Source organism: Manis javanica, chromosome 1, assembly GCF_040802235.1.
Source record: "Manis javanica isolate MJ-LG chromosome 1, MJ_LKY, whole genome shotgun sequence".
NCBI lineage: Eukaryota > Metazoa > Chordata > Mammalia > Pholidota > Manidae > Manis > Manis javanica.
Genome location: NC_133156.1, coordinates 40,026,696 through 40,039,823, shown reverse-complemented (window position 1 = coordinate 40,039,823; position 13,128 = coordinate 40,026,696). Strand labels below are relative to the sequence as shown.

Here is a 13,128-nt window from a genome sequence, read left to right as displayed (position 1 = left end):
GCAAGGTCCTAGACCCTTGTCGTGTGCTGCTCTCCAGTTAATTTTATGGCTAATTCATTTGCATGGTCAGCATTAGCTTCCCTATCAGAGGAACGACTCATATATGTCTGCCCATATGGTCTGTCAATGAAAATAGCATGGTGTTTACATTCTTTAAGCTCTTAGGTATAGTTAGTCAGTTGTAAGTGTGAATTGAAATGTATGATCTCTGAGAGGATCTTTAAACATTTTAGCTGCATATTCTCTGGTGGGAAAAAACAGAAGGGATGATTCCGAATGTTGAGTTTTGGATGTAAAGATCTCTTAGTCTCCAAGGTGATTTTTTGAAGAAGTAAGATAGTCTCATGAAAGAACAAATTCAGTAGAAAGAAGACATTCTTTCCTCAGAGTCTGGAGTATTTCTGTAAAATCATTCTGGCATTGTCACCTTTTGTCTTGGCAGAAGTGAGGGGAGAGAATTCCTGGATTCCTGGTTTTATGGAAAATGTTTCTCCGAGTTGGTAGACTTGGGTGCTCTCATTCCCATGTGGGACTTGTTCTGTCTTTTTTGGGGGTCAGCTTTGCTGGTGAAACAGCACATGTGATATGCCATTAAGTCCAACATAAGGTTGAGTTTCTGCATGACCTGATTTCTAGCTTGCTGTGGCCTCGAGATGAGCCATGTATCTCCTTTGACCAAGCTTGGATTAGGAACAAGGCATATCCAGGCATGAACCAATCATGTCTAATAAACATGTCTAGTAGGCAGGCGTAATGCCTTATGAATACAAGGATCAGCTTTGCTTCTCAGGGTAGCAAAATTAGAGATGGGCTTTGGTGGCATTGAGAAACTAAAAGAGTATTTGTACAAGAATTCTGGGACCTAATTTTCCTCATAGACCTGCTACTGAAATGTCTAAAAGCCTTGAATTGTAGGGCTGTAGCTTTTATATGAGATGAGAAACCAACTCAGTCTGTTATTTTTGATTATCTAGAAAACTGTATATTTGCAGACAAAATAGTAGTTCATTGTTTAGTAATAGGGCTACTGAGATGAAGAGGTACAATTTAGATTTCTGGAAAGCCTCAGTTTCCTCAGCTGAAGAAAAATGGAGTCAAATGATGATTCTGCTTATTTCACAACATATGAAACATTTTGTATGCATACCTAATTTGCAAATGATAAATATAAATGTAAGCCTTTGGAGAAAATACTTTTATAATAAACTAAAACTGGGTCATTATTAGTTCAGTTCAGTGTGCCCCTCAACTTGGGCACATTTGACGTTTTAGACTGGGTAATCCTTTATTGGGGGGGTGTTGGGGAGATTTGTCCTGTGCATTGTATGACATTAGGCAGTTGTCACTGACCTCCACCCATCGATGCCAGTGGAGAAGCCACCACCCCAACCCTGAACATAATGACCCCAAATGCCGCCGGATATTGTCAAATGTTCCCTAGTTAGGATGGGGATGGGAAATTGCCGTTGGTTGAGAATCAATGGGTCAGGCCTATCCCTGAGGATCTCTAATAGACTTCTTAGTGACAGTGCCACTGTCCCAAAGAATGCACTGTTTGATTAGGCATGAGAGCTTCCTAGCATGAGGTCCATACTCTCCTTCAAATGTGTGTGATTTATCTGAACCCTGACAATCCTCTTTCCTATGATTTCTCCAAATGGTTCTAAAGTAAGTGGGCCTCTCTTGGGTCTTGCCCCCCTCAGGGGCAGCTACCTTGTTTTTTGGTTGAAGAGTTATATCTCTATCAACAATGACAAATTCCTTCCTGGAGCTCAGATGTAACCTGATTTGTTCCCATCACCCACTTGTTACTTCCTGGGAGAGGATAGAAGGAGCCTATGGCAGAATGAACACTCATTCATTTTGTTTTGTATTTGTGTACATTTGTACATTTCACTAATTATCACTTTTATACAGTTAACACATGGTCTTATGCATGTAGGCATGTGGATGTTTATGCAATCAGAGAATGGATGAATTACCTCAGTAGACTTTCAGTAAAACCTCAAATATCCCTTACTCAACTTTTCAATTTTTCTCTTCAGTCTTGTTTCTTTCATGATGCTTTCCTCCTGTTTCTCTGTATCATTTCACATTGGTAGCCACACCATCATTCTTGAATCCATCCTTTTCTTGGATTCCATGATGGTACTCACGCCCTCTCAGACTCTACCAAGGGATGCTCATCGTCTGCTCTCCTGTAAATATTGGTGTTCCCTAAGTTTCCTTTTCCAACCCAGATATTTTTATTTTGTTTTATAGGCTATCCTGAGCATCTTCTTCTCCCCCAGCATCTTAACCACTATTTGGGCATTGAGAACTCATGCGTTAGGCTCCCTGAGACCTGATGTGCAGAGTCAGACCTAACCATCCAGCTGCCTGTTGGATATTTCCAGGAACTTCAGCTTAGTGAGCTCTGAACTGCATTGTCCTCCTCATTTTCTGTTGCCTTTACCTCCAGCTGGCTTCTCTTTCTGGGTTCCCTGTCTTGGTTCATTCCTAAGTGCATTAAGTGCTGGGGATATGAATGTCTTCATTTGTCTCTATAGTCAGTATGTTCCATATATCATGTGTATAAACATGCATGTGCATGTGTATACCTGGGTGTACATCTCAGGACATCGGCCATAGTGATGATGATAAAGCTAACACTTATTGAGAACTTATTATGTACCGAGTATTGTTCTAAGTATTTTACACGAGTTATATTTTCTTCATAATGTCCCTGTTAAGAATGTGCAGATACGGATTATTCCCATTTTTACCAATGAGGAAATGGAGGCTTAGAGAAGTTAAGCAATTTGCTCAAAGTCACACGTCTACTAAGTAGTATGGTGGTGATTCAGCCCAGTCAGCCTGACTCAAATGTTATCTGATGCTGTGGAACAGTCAGAAAGTTGTGAGAGTCTGTAGGCAGATTCCCAGCAAGGCAATAAGAAGGTCTCTCCACATCCAAGAGCCACAGTGGCTTCCTACAAATTTGTGTTGGAAACTCAGCAAAGCGAAGGACGGGTTTTCAACAGAGGGGTCCTGCCCTAATGGAGCCTAAACCATCTGCATGAATGGCCCTGGAACACCACAAGAAGCCCTCAAACAGAGGGCGGAGTGAGTGGAGTTTGGTAGAAGAGGGAGAACTTGAGCTTTGTTTCTGAACAGAGTTCCGGGCTCAGTCAGTTTTTAGTTGTATGGACCTTAGAAGAATAAGCTATGATTCAGAAGCCTCCTTGAGCTTCCTCAAACCTATGCACATTTCTGGGTGGTTTGCCAGGGCAAGAAAGACCCTTCCCCTAGATGGAGTCTGAATAAAGTGGCCCCTGACATCTCAGAGCACCCTGAGAAAAAAATCATTCCAAATCTTAGGACTGGAACCAAGATAGGGAAGATTTATTTTCCCTGCAGCTGTCCTGGCTGACGGAGATGTGTCACAGAGACACTGGTTGAAGGTTTCCTATGAATGAGACGCATGATTTCCATCATTTTTTCTCATGGTACTAATTGGGAAGCTGGTTTTAAATATTTTTATGTCACTGTTGCCTCTGAGGGGAAGTGAGAAACTATCTTTTTGGGTGAGAAAACTCCAGTCTCCTCTTTCCATCTCAATATGGCTTTTCTGAGTTATAATGAAAATCCGAGAGTTGGAGACATCCGATGACGATGTGCTGTCCTGCCTGCTAAGAGGCTTTTCTCCAGCTGTCATGGCTGCTGCTTCTCTCTCAGCCCATTTTGTATGCTTACCAGGCCAGCCTGATCTTCGTACACCGTGCCAGAGCATGTCTTCTCTGAACAGCAATCAGGGGCCAATGTAGGTGACTGAGGAGGACATAAGAAAGGTTGTTGATCTCTCGACATGTAAAGACATTCTGTCAAGCAAACTCAGCCTCGCAGTGGCTGAGCTTCTGGTGTGTAAACAGAGACTGCTTAATTACACAGGTCATGTCAATTAGTGTGACCTTAGTGTTTTCAAGAAATTAATCACTTTCCACAGAGCTTGGCTGTGTTCATACTTCAAGGCATTATGGAATAAGCCTTGTAGAAAATCTGGTACAATCATTTTTTAAAAATTTACAATGGATGTTTTCTTCTGAGATCCCCAGGCTGTGGTTAACATAACAAACTTGCTTAAATACAACAGTGGATACAGGATTCATTCAGTTCTGGTGGGGGTGGGAAGTGGGAACCAAAGGAGAAGGTGAGGATAAATGAGGGATGGAAACAGCTCATGACTGGGAAATTCACTGTGACTACATGAGCCTGTTTCTTCATCTTGACACTAAAAGATGCTAATGTCAAAGGACTGATAAAACCATGTCATGGGTCTGGCTTTTAACTGACAGGAGCTAGACAATTCCAGGTTACGATTTAAGTCCTTATCAATAGCTTTCCTTGTTGGGGCTGCAGGTTGCGGATGGTAAGGGGAGAAACAAGGATGGGGTACAAGCTGTCATCACAGTAGATACATGATACCTAGATTTTGTGCAGTTAAGTGTAAATTTGCAAATTCATCTTATTTCTTCAACAAAGTTTTTCCATAGGCTATAAATATATATTCATCTATAAATGTTATACCTATGACTATAAATGCATATAAATGTAGGATAAAAACAGTCATTCATTCATATGTGCACTCAGTGATACTGTTGTGGTAAGTAGTGAGTACACTGTGATAAGAATGACACTGCCTTAATGAAGCTTTCATTCTAGTCAGGGATCTATCAATTACAATACTAGCTACTGTAACAAATAGACCAAAGAACAAGGCTCATATGTACCAGAAGGTAGTTTCTTGCTTATCTCATGGTACAAGTTGGTAGAAGATCTTATACATGGAGTGATCTGGGGATCTGGGCTTTTTTCATTTTGTGCCTCCACCATCCCCCAGAACCCGGTTGTCTCAATCTAGCCAGCTGAAGGGTGAAGAGTGTCTGCAGGGGACTCATGGACTTCTTGAAAGCCTCATCTTAGAAATGATCCTTGTCAACTCCGTCCACATTCTACTGGTTAGATGTCTGTCACGTGGTTGTGTATAACCATGGAGAGGCCTGTAAATGTCCAGTTGGATGGACCAAGAAGAAGAGAAAATGGATGGAGATAATTATTGCTAAAATGTATACAAATCAATAATTATAAATCATTACAAATTGTAACTATTGCTACAAAGAAAAGGAAACAGGATTTTAGGAGAGAGAGTAACAGCATGGACTGTAGGATAGGAGCCTGCTCTGAAGTAGGTGACCAGGAACACTTCTGAGGAGGAAACAGCTAAGTTCAGGGCTGAAGGATAAGAATAAACTGTCCTGAGAAGAGTGTGAAAAATGTTCTGAGCAGAGAACAAGCCCCAAAGTCATGTTTATCTGAGGAGATGAGCCACCTTATTTCACTTATTTATCATTTGGAGTGGGAGGAAGGGACAATGAGGAGAAACCACCAGGTCATTCATCCCAAATTACCCCCCACATGTGTTTTTAAAAAAATGATGACATGGGAAATGACATTAAAAGGCAACTCTCTACCCTTCTTTTGGGTGGTTTCTATCCATTTCGGAGAATCCTTGTTATTTACTCAAAACCCCACATAGGCTCTGAATCAGTGTTATAGGGTATGATTAAAGGATTCTTAAAACACATGCCTAACCTCTGCAGTTTCATTCTACTTTTAAAGGCGCTTCAATAAAGAAGGAAATATTCTCATCCCTTTTCTTTCTTGCTCACAGTCCCCCCATCCCCTGTCTTATATTGTTTTGACAAACAGCGTATCTTGCAATTAAATTCTTTACCAGCAGAACGCTAGGGGCCCGGGCTGCAATCACACTCTTCATACAGAATAATTTCAAGATGCACCATGCTGATTAATTATACTGAGAGCAGCTCTAATGATAGTTTCAGAATACAGGATTAATTCACATAGCATGGTAAATACAAATGGTGGATTTTCAACCTGATATATTAAACCATTACGGCTTATTGGGCAAATATGTATCTTGGCATAAGCCTTATGCTGGGCCTTGGCAGGAAATATGCATCACTGAGAAGGAATCCTTATGAACAGGATTTGATGAGCGGTAGCTCTGCACTTAGAGGAAATAAATTCCTACTTAAGTACAGCTGCTATTGACAAAATGTAAAATACATTAAAAGATAGATGTGGCAGTGTTTGGTTTGATCAGTGCTGCCAATGGATATTGGTTCTGAGGCTACCTATACTTTTAAGACTTACCAGCAGAAAGTATTCTTTAGATCCTTCCACTTTTTAAGGTGTAATTATAGAGCTCTTATTATGTGTGAGGCTCTGTACTAAGTGTTTTACATATGTAATCTGCTGTATTTTTCCACCACTCTTTCCCTACTTTACTTTGCACTAAACAAGCACATTGACCTTCCTTCTCTTCTTTCATTTCCTTTTCCCAAATATACTGAACTCATTTCTGCTTCAGGATCTTTGCACTTGCTATCCTGTCTTCCTGAGGAATTTCTTCGGCCACCTCACTGAATGGCTGGATACTTCTTGTTACTTAGATTTTAGCTAAAATATTCCCTCCTCAGGGCAACCTCCCTTAACCACATAATCAAATAGCTGCCACCTAGGCATCTTCCCTCCCCATTTTATTTTCTTCTTGGAACTTTTTGCCTTCTGAAATTTGCTTTTATTGCTTCCTTATTTATTGTCTGAGAGCCCATTCTGTCCCTAATAAGCCCTTGGTGGGCAAATACTTTATCTGTCTTGCTCACTGCAGCTTCTCCAGTACATAGAATAGTGCCTGGCGCTTAGCATAGGCTCACAACTTATTCTTTTGATTAAGTGACTTATCAAAGTCACATACTAGTAAGTGATGGAGTTGGGGTTCAAACTCAGGACTGTCTTGCTCTAGAATCTGATCTGTTGACTAATATGCTGTTTTCTTGCTCCGTTTCCATATGCTTGAGTCATAGTTTCATTGGTAGAGAGCATACAAAAGCAATGCTGTGTTTTGGCTCACCGCCACTTACCACCACCAATGGGAACACATAAACGGAGAGCACCACTTAGATGCCAGTGACATCATCAAGAGTCATCAAAAGTATCCTGATGCTCAGAGGGATGAACAAGGTTCAGATCACTGATGAGCTTTTTATGTCTAGCACGTGTCACAGTGCAGGAGACGGAAGCCTAGTCTAGTCTCCAAAGGTCCAAATTAGTGTAGCATGGGTATCTGAGGATTTAGAAGTGTCCCTTCTTGTCTTACTGTTAAGAGAAGAGATATTTTTGAGCCTTCAAGTGTGGATTTAATTCAGTTACTCACTCCCTCACTCCAGCAGTTCCACTCTGTTACAGCCTGTAGGTTCATGCGTCTGCCATAATTTTTAATGAGTTATTTGGGATCTTTCAACCAGATAGAAACTAGCAATCAAGCAGGTTCAGAGAATATTCATTCCATATCCATCAAGGATATTTTAAAGGACAAAGTTAATGAAGACCCAACTCCTAACTGTTGCAGACCATTTTTATGTATATAATACTTAAAGTGTAATCAGTCACATAGATAGCAGAGGTGTGTGCTGGAAGACACCAGGAGAGCTGGAGACGGTGTGTGGGTGAGAACTGGACCTGGAGTCTGCACGTTTCCCTTCAGGCTTGCCCCTGCTCTTCATTTGTCCTGTGACCTTCAGGATGTTTTTAAACCTCTTGGGCCTCAGTTTTCTAAGCTGTAAAAGGAGGTGTTGGGCAGATTTGCAGTGTCCTAACACTGAGGACTCCTTTGGTTATTTTCTCCTATGAACCTCAGGTGATGACTGATTTTTTTCACCTAATGGTATTTATTAAGAATCATGGTCTCTATTTTAAAATTATTCAAAGCCATGTGAAATCACCAATTCAGAGCTTCTTGTGTATGAGATAACTGGTGTTTCCATATAGAGATGATTTGATACCCTATCAACAAAGGAAAATTACTGAATGCTTTAGATGAATTTAGGAATCTCTCTGCAGTGCTGTCCCCATTACTACATTTGAAAATTCCTAGTTGGAAGCCTCTTGGGTCTCTTATAACTCTAGGGTTTGAGGTGTCTGTAGAGTGTTTTAGCAGATAAAGTGGAAAATGTGGGCTGAATAAGGTTGAGAGTAGAAGTTTGATGGGTTAGACTTGATTTTGTGGAACAGTTTTAGGTTTACAGAAAAATGAGGGGAAGTATAGAGAATTCCCACAGACTCTCTCAATGTCCTCTCCCCTGCTTCCCCAGTGATTAACATCTTGCATTAGTGTGATACATTTGTTATAATTGATATGTCAATATCAATACATTGTGTTGTTAACTAAAGTCCATAGTATATACTAGTGTTCACTTTTTCTGTTTTACACTCTATGGGTTTAGACATGATGTCACGTGTCCACCATTACTGTATCATATAAAATGATTTCACTGTCCTAAAAATCCAATGTTCCACCTATTCATTCCTCTCTCCCTCCTCTGAAACTCCTGGCAACCACAGATCTTTTTACTATCTCTATAATTTTGCCTTTTCCAAAATGTCATATAGTTGGAATCACATAGTGCATATCTTCCCAGATTGGCCTTTTCATTTAACAGTATTTATTTAAGGTTCTTCCATGTCTTTTTGTGGCTTGATAACTTTTTGTTTAGTGCTGTATGAGCTGTATAATATTCCATTCTATAGATTACTGGTTTGTATATCCATTTACCTATTGAAGGACATCTTGATTGCTGATGTTTTATTTATTCTACCTTTTTTATTGATGTAATTGTTGATTTATATTCAAGTGTATGAAATAATACAGAAATCCCATGTACCTTTTACCTAGTCTCTGTAATAGTAATATTTTACAAAACTATAGTACTATATTACATAGTAACATATGATAGTCATACAAGATATGAAAATTGATAAATCCACCCTTCTTATTCAAATTTATCTGGTTTTATTTGTAAATGTGTGTGGGGGGGGTTAGTTATATACAGTTTTATCATGGGTAGATCTGTGTATCTATCACCACAGTCAAGATATTGGGCATTTTCATCACCACAAAGATCCCTCCTATTATCCTTTTATAGTAGCCACATCCACCTTTGCTCTGTCCCTAACTCTTGGCAACCATTATTCTGTTCTCCATTCATAAAATTTTTTTAGTTTAGGAATGTTAAATAAATGTAATCATTCAGGTTATTGGTTTGCTATGACTGCAATAACAAAATACCACATACTGGGAGGCTTAAAAATGGAAATTTATTTTCACACAGATCTAGAGGCTGGAAGTCCAAGATGAAGGGGTGAGCAGGGTTGGTTTCCTCTGAGACTTTCATCCTTGGCAGGCAGACGGCCACCTTCCTGCTGTGCCCTCTCAGGGACTTTCCTCTGCGCACCCCAGTGTCCTCTGGGTGTTCATCTTCCCTCTTAAGACACCAGTCTGACTGAGTTAAGGCCCACTCTGCCAGCCATACTTTAACTTAACTACCTTTTAAAGGCCATATCACTATACACAGTCACATTCTGAGGTACTGGGGGTTAGAATTTCATGAATTTGGAGGTGGGGGGACACAATTCAGCCTATGTATGCAGTATATAACCTTTTGATATTGGCTTTTTTCATTTGGCATAATTCTCTTGAGATTCATCCAGTCATATCAATAGTCTGTTTTTTTTTCATTGCTGAGTATTATCCCATGGAATGTTGCTTAATGTCTTTTTATTACATGGACTTCAAGCCAATGCATTTAGTGCCTTATATTATGGGCCTTGAATTAGTGAAAACATAGAATAGGCTAAACCCAGAGATAAAGAAGCCATGTAACAGACCAACTTTGGCACAAATTTCCTTACACTGAATTGCCACATATCAACATTGAAAACTAAGATTTATATTTTGATAATCATTCAAAATTAACTTGCTAAAGTGATTAATTTTTGAAGGCAGGTACTACTACAACCTTCTAAATTTAAACATTGAAAATATTTTTGCAGTACTACTACAACGTTCTAAATTTAAATATTGAAAATATTTTTGCAGTTTAATCTTTCCCCTGATTCCATGTTTGTTGTAGAAGTGTTTAAAGATCCAGATTCCCTTCTGGTTGCTTTTGTCCTAGCCCCTTCCACATGAGCTGCTACTTTTGTTAACGTGATCTTCCACTCATGACTGAATTTAGCTGCTTGTGTATTTTTGAAAACCTGCTCATGAGATGGAGATTATGCTTCATGAATCTTAAATAACGTAATTGGGACACACAAGGTCTCCTGCCTGCCATGAAGGAAGAAGGTACAGCCTGAGGAATGATAGTGAGGAAATGCTAACCGATAAGAAAACTCCCAGAGAACACCTCTTTCATATGAAATAATGGGAAAAGTAGACTGAATTGATGTCTGATTTATAGACTGTTCTCAAAGTAGTTAGATTTCATTTTGTTTCAAGCCCAGAATATAACAGACTAAGATGCAGATGGGTTCCAGAAAGCAAAATTATATAAACCAGTGAAATTTGCAATTCACAAGAGGCTTAAATTATATAATTATATGTTGTGAGCACAAAGGTCTTCAAAATTGTGTGATTTCCTTGTCAGACAGATAAAGCAGTGAATATAGAAGAAATAATTTCTATATCGTTTTATTAAAAAAAATACTTTATGCTAGGTCCTCCTTTTCACAAGCAAGATGCTTCTGATTATCTGTCCAACATGTTCTCCTGAACTCTTTGTTGAACACCACAAACAAAGCAACAATCAGGCTGCTACGGCTACTGTTCGTTTAGCGCTCAATGTGAACCAGGAATCAAGCTGCCACTTTAAATAATCAAAGCCTCACAGAATTAGCTACTATTATTATTTTATTTAAGAGGGAGGGTCACTGGGACTTAGAGAAGTTAAGTCAACCTGGCTAAAATAACATCAACCAGGAAAACTCGGAAGTCAAGAATCATAAATTTTGTGTTAAAAAATGAAAAATTTTCAGGGTAGAGTCCAAGGAAAAAATAAATCAAAGTTTTAAAACATTTTAAATTTTCAAAAATGAAAAATCATTAATTTTCTTTCTAATTCTAAGTAGAAGAGGATAAGCAATAGTAAATAACCTTTAGGGATATCTGGATCCAGGACATAACAGGGAAGATTCTGGACCACTGAGATGAGCTAAGAAATTGAAAATGTCAGTAAAAAATCTCCGAAGTGCATGGGTAGCTGAAGATTTCTCTTCTGCCCTTTGCATCACCTCATGCTGAATACCTTCACCTGGAGGGTTTGGACCGTGGAACACACTGGGTGTTCATCAGCATATCTCTGGATTGATATAGTAAAAAGTTATGCCAACTCCCAAATAGAAATATGATTCCAAAAAATATAATGATAAAAATATTCACCTAGGTTAGAATTATTTCAGGAGATTTACCTTGGGCATCCATGAATAAATTGGAATAATCTTTTTCAAAGCCATTCTACAGCAACACTCTATCAGAACATTCTGCAAAGATGGAAATGTTCTATATCTGCCCTGTCCAATACAGTAGCTGTAGCCACATGTGGCTGACCACTTGAACTGTAGCAATGGAAACATAGGAAAAATGGAATTTAAAGTTTTACTTAATTAGTTTAAATTTAAATAGCTGCGTGGGGGATTACTGTATGTGCAGTCAGTGCAGTTCTAAGGAGTAAAGTTTTAATTATTACAAGTATCATAAAATTCTAAATATACCTTTTCCTCATATTTCCGTCACCTCTTTCCCTGGACAGGGGAGTGAAAAAGGGGAGAGAGCTGCAAGGGATGGTTGAGTCCAAATGTAAAATCATTTTCCATGTTTGTATGTCCCCAATTCAAGCTGTGTTTTGTTGACAAAATTTGGGAAAGCTGAAGATTTGGCAGGCCTGTCTGTCCCCTTGCCTGCATGAATGTGTCAGCACCTCATTAATCTTGTCTTAAACTGTAAAGGTCTTTTTCCCTCCCCCTATGGGACATTTTTAAGGGACACTCCAGTGCCCCCTTTACATCTCACAGATTTTCTAAAAAAACTACAAGTTGCTCTGTGGATTAATTTTGGCATATGCTTTATTTATATCTATGCCAATCATTTCCAAATTGGAAAGAAAGAGAAATAATTTTAGGGGATAGAGAGGTTAAGATATATTGTGTCTTGAGTTTTTGAGGAACTCACTAAGTGTTTCTATTTCCTAGAAATTAAAGGCATGAGCATTCTATCTGTATTATTTCTCTCCAATTTTAATTGGTCTTTCAATGAAATGATTCTATCACACAGGTGGTCTTGGTGATCCTTATTCTTGCCAAGAAAAAAAACCACATAGTCTGTAGGGTTTTGTTTTTTTTTTTGCCTTAACCGTTCTTGTCATTTTTTTCAATGTAGGAATTAGATGACAGTGTCTCTAAATGATACTGAATATTTTAAGCCTGAAGCCTGAAGTGCTTTGTCCTACAGGTGCATGGTGAATTGTCATTGCTTTTTTTTTCTCTTAAGACAGACATCTAGAATAACAACTTTCTGTATTTCCTGACACTGGAAACAGATACCGTTTGGGATTCCTTTTATAGTTTCTTCAGCTAACGACTCCAGTGACCACTCAATTGTGGTCTTGTAGTAAATCAAAATTTCTTTGAAAGACCCAGCTCTGTTACATAATTGTAAATTATCCCACGAAGTCATCTCCCTAACTAGAAAGAAAACTGAGTTTCCGTTGCCTTAAATAATAGGGACCCTGCCGCCACACATAATACTTTTTGAAAATAAAAGAACAGACCATTTCTTCTCCTGTTCCTCCTCCTTCTTTTTACTCCTTTTAAACTAACCCACAATTGATTAGGCAAACACAGAAGCTTCAGGCTGTGTCAGATCTGGTTGGTCAGTCATGGAGAAAGAGAACAACCACTTTGCAAACTGCTGCTTCGGTCTCACTGGGCCCTCCCGTGAAACTTGCCCTAACTGGGATTTTGGCTTTCGTAGTGACTAAGGTGAATACCCTGAGTCCCTGAATGGACCCTCCACTGTGTACTTTGCAGTTTAATAAAATAGAGTTAAGAAATAAAACCAGGGAGGGCCCAGGCCCTGCCGGAATCAAGGTGAGAACCCTGAGGGAGGGCTAAGGGGGTTCCACAGAAGACCCCCCATTCAGTTCCTCCCGGGAGGCCCTGGTGACATGACTA

At 39.3% G+C, this 13,128-nt stretch overlaps 1 protein-coding gene across 12 annotated transcripts in view; it reads left to right on the top strand.

The window, feature by feature from the left end:
• The window catches only part of EBF1 (EBF transcription factor 1), a 372,669-nt gene that overhangs the window by 234,515 nt on the left and 125,026 nt on the right, over positions 1 to 13,128 (top strand). The window lies entirely within an intron of this gene.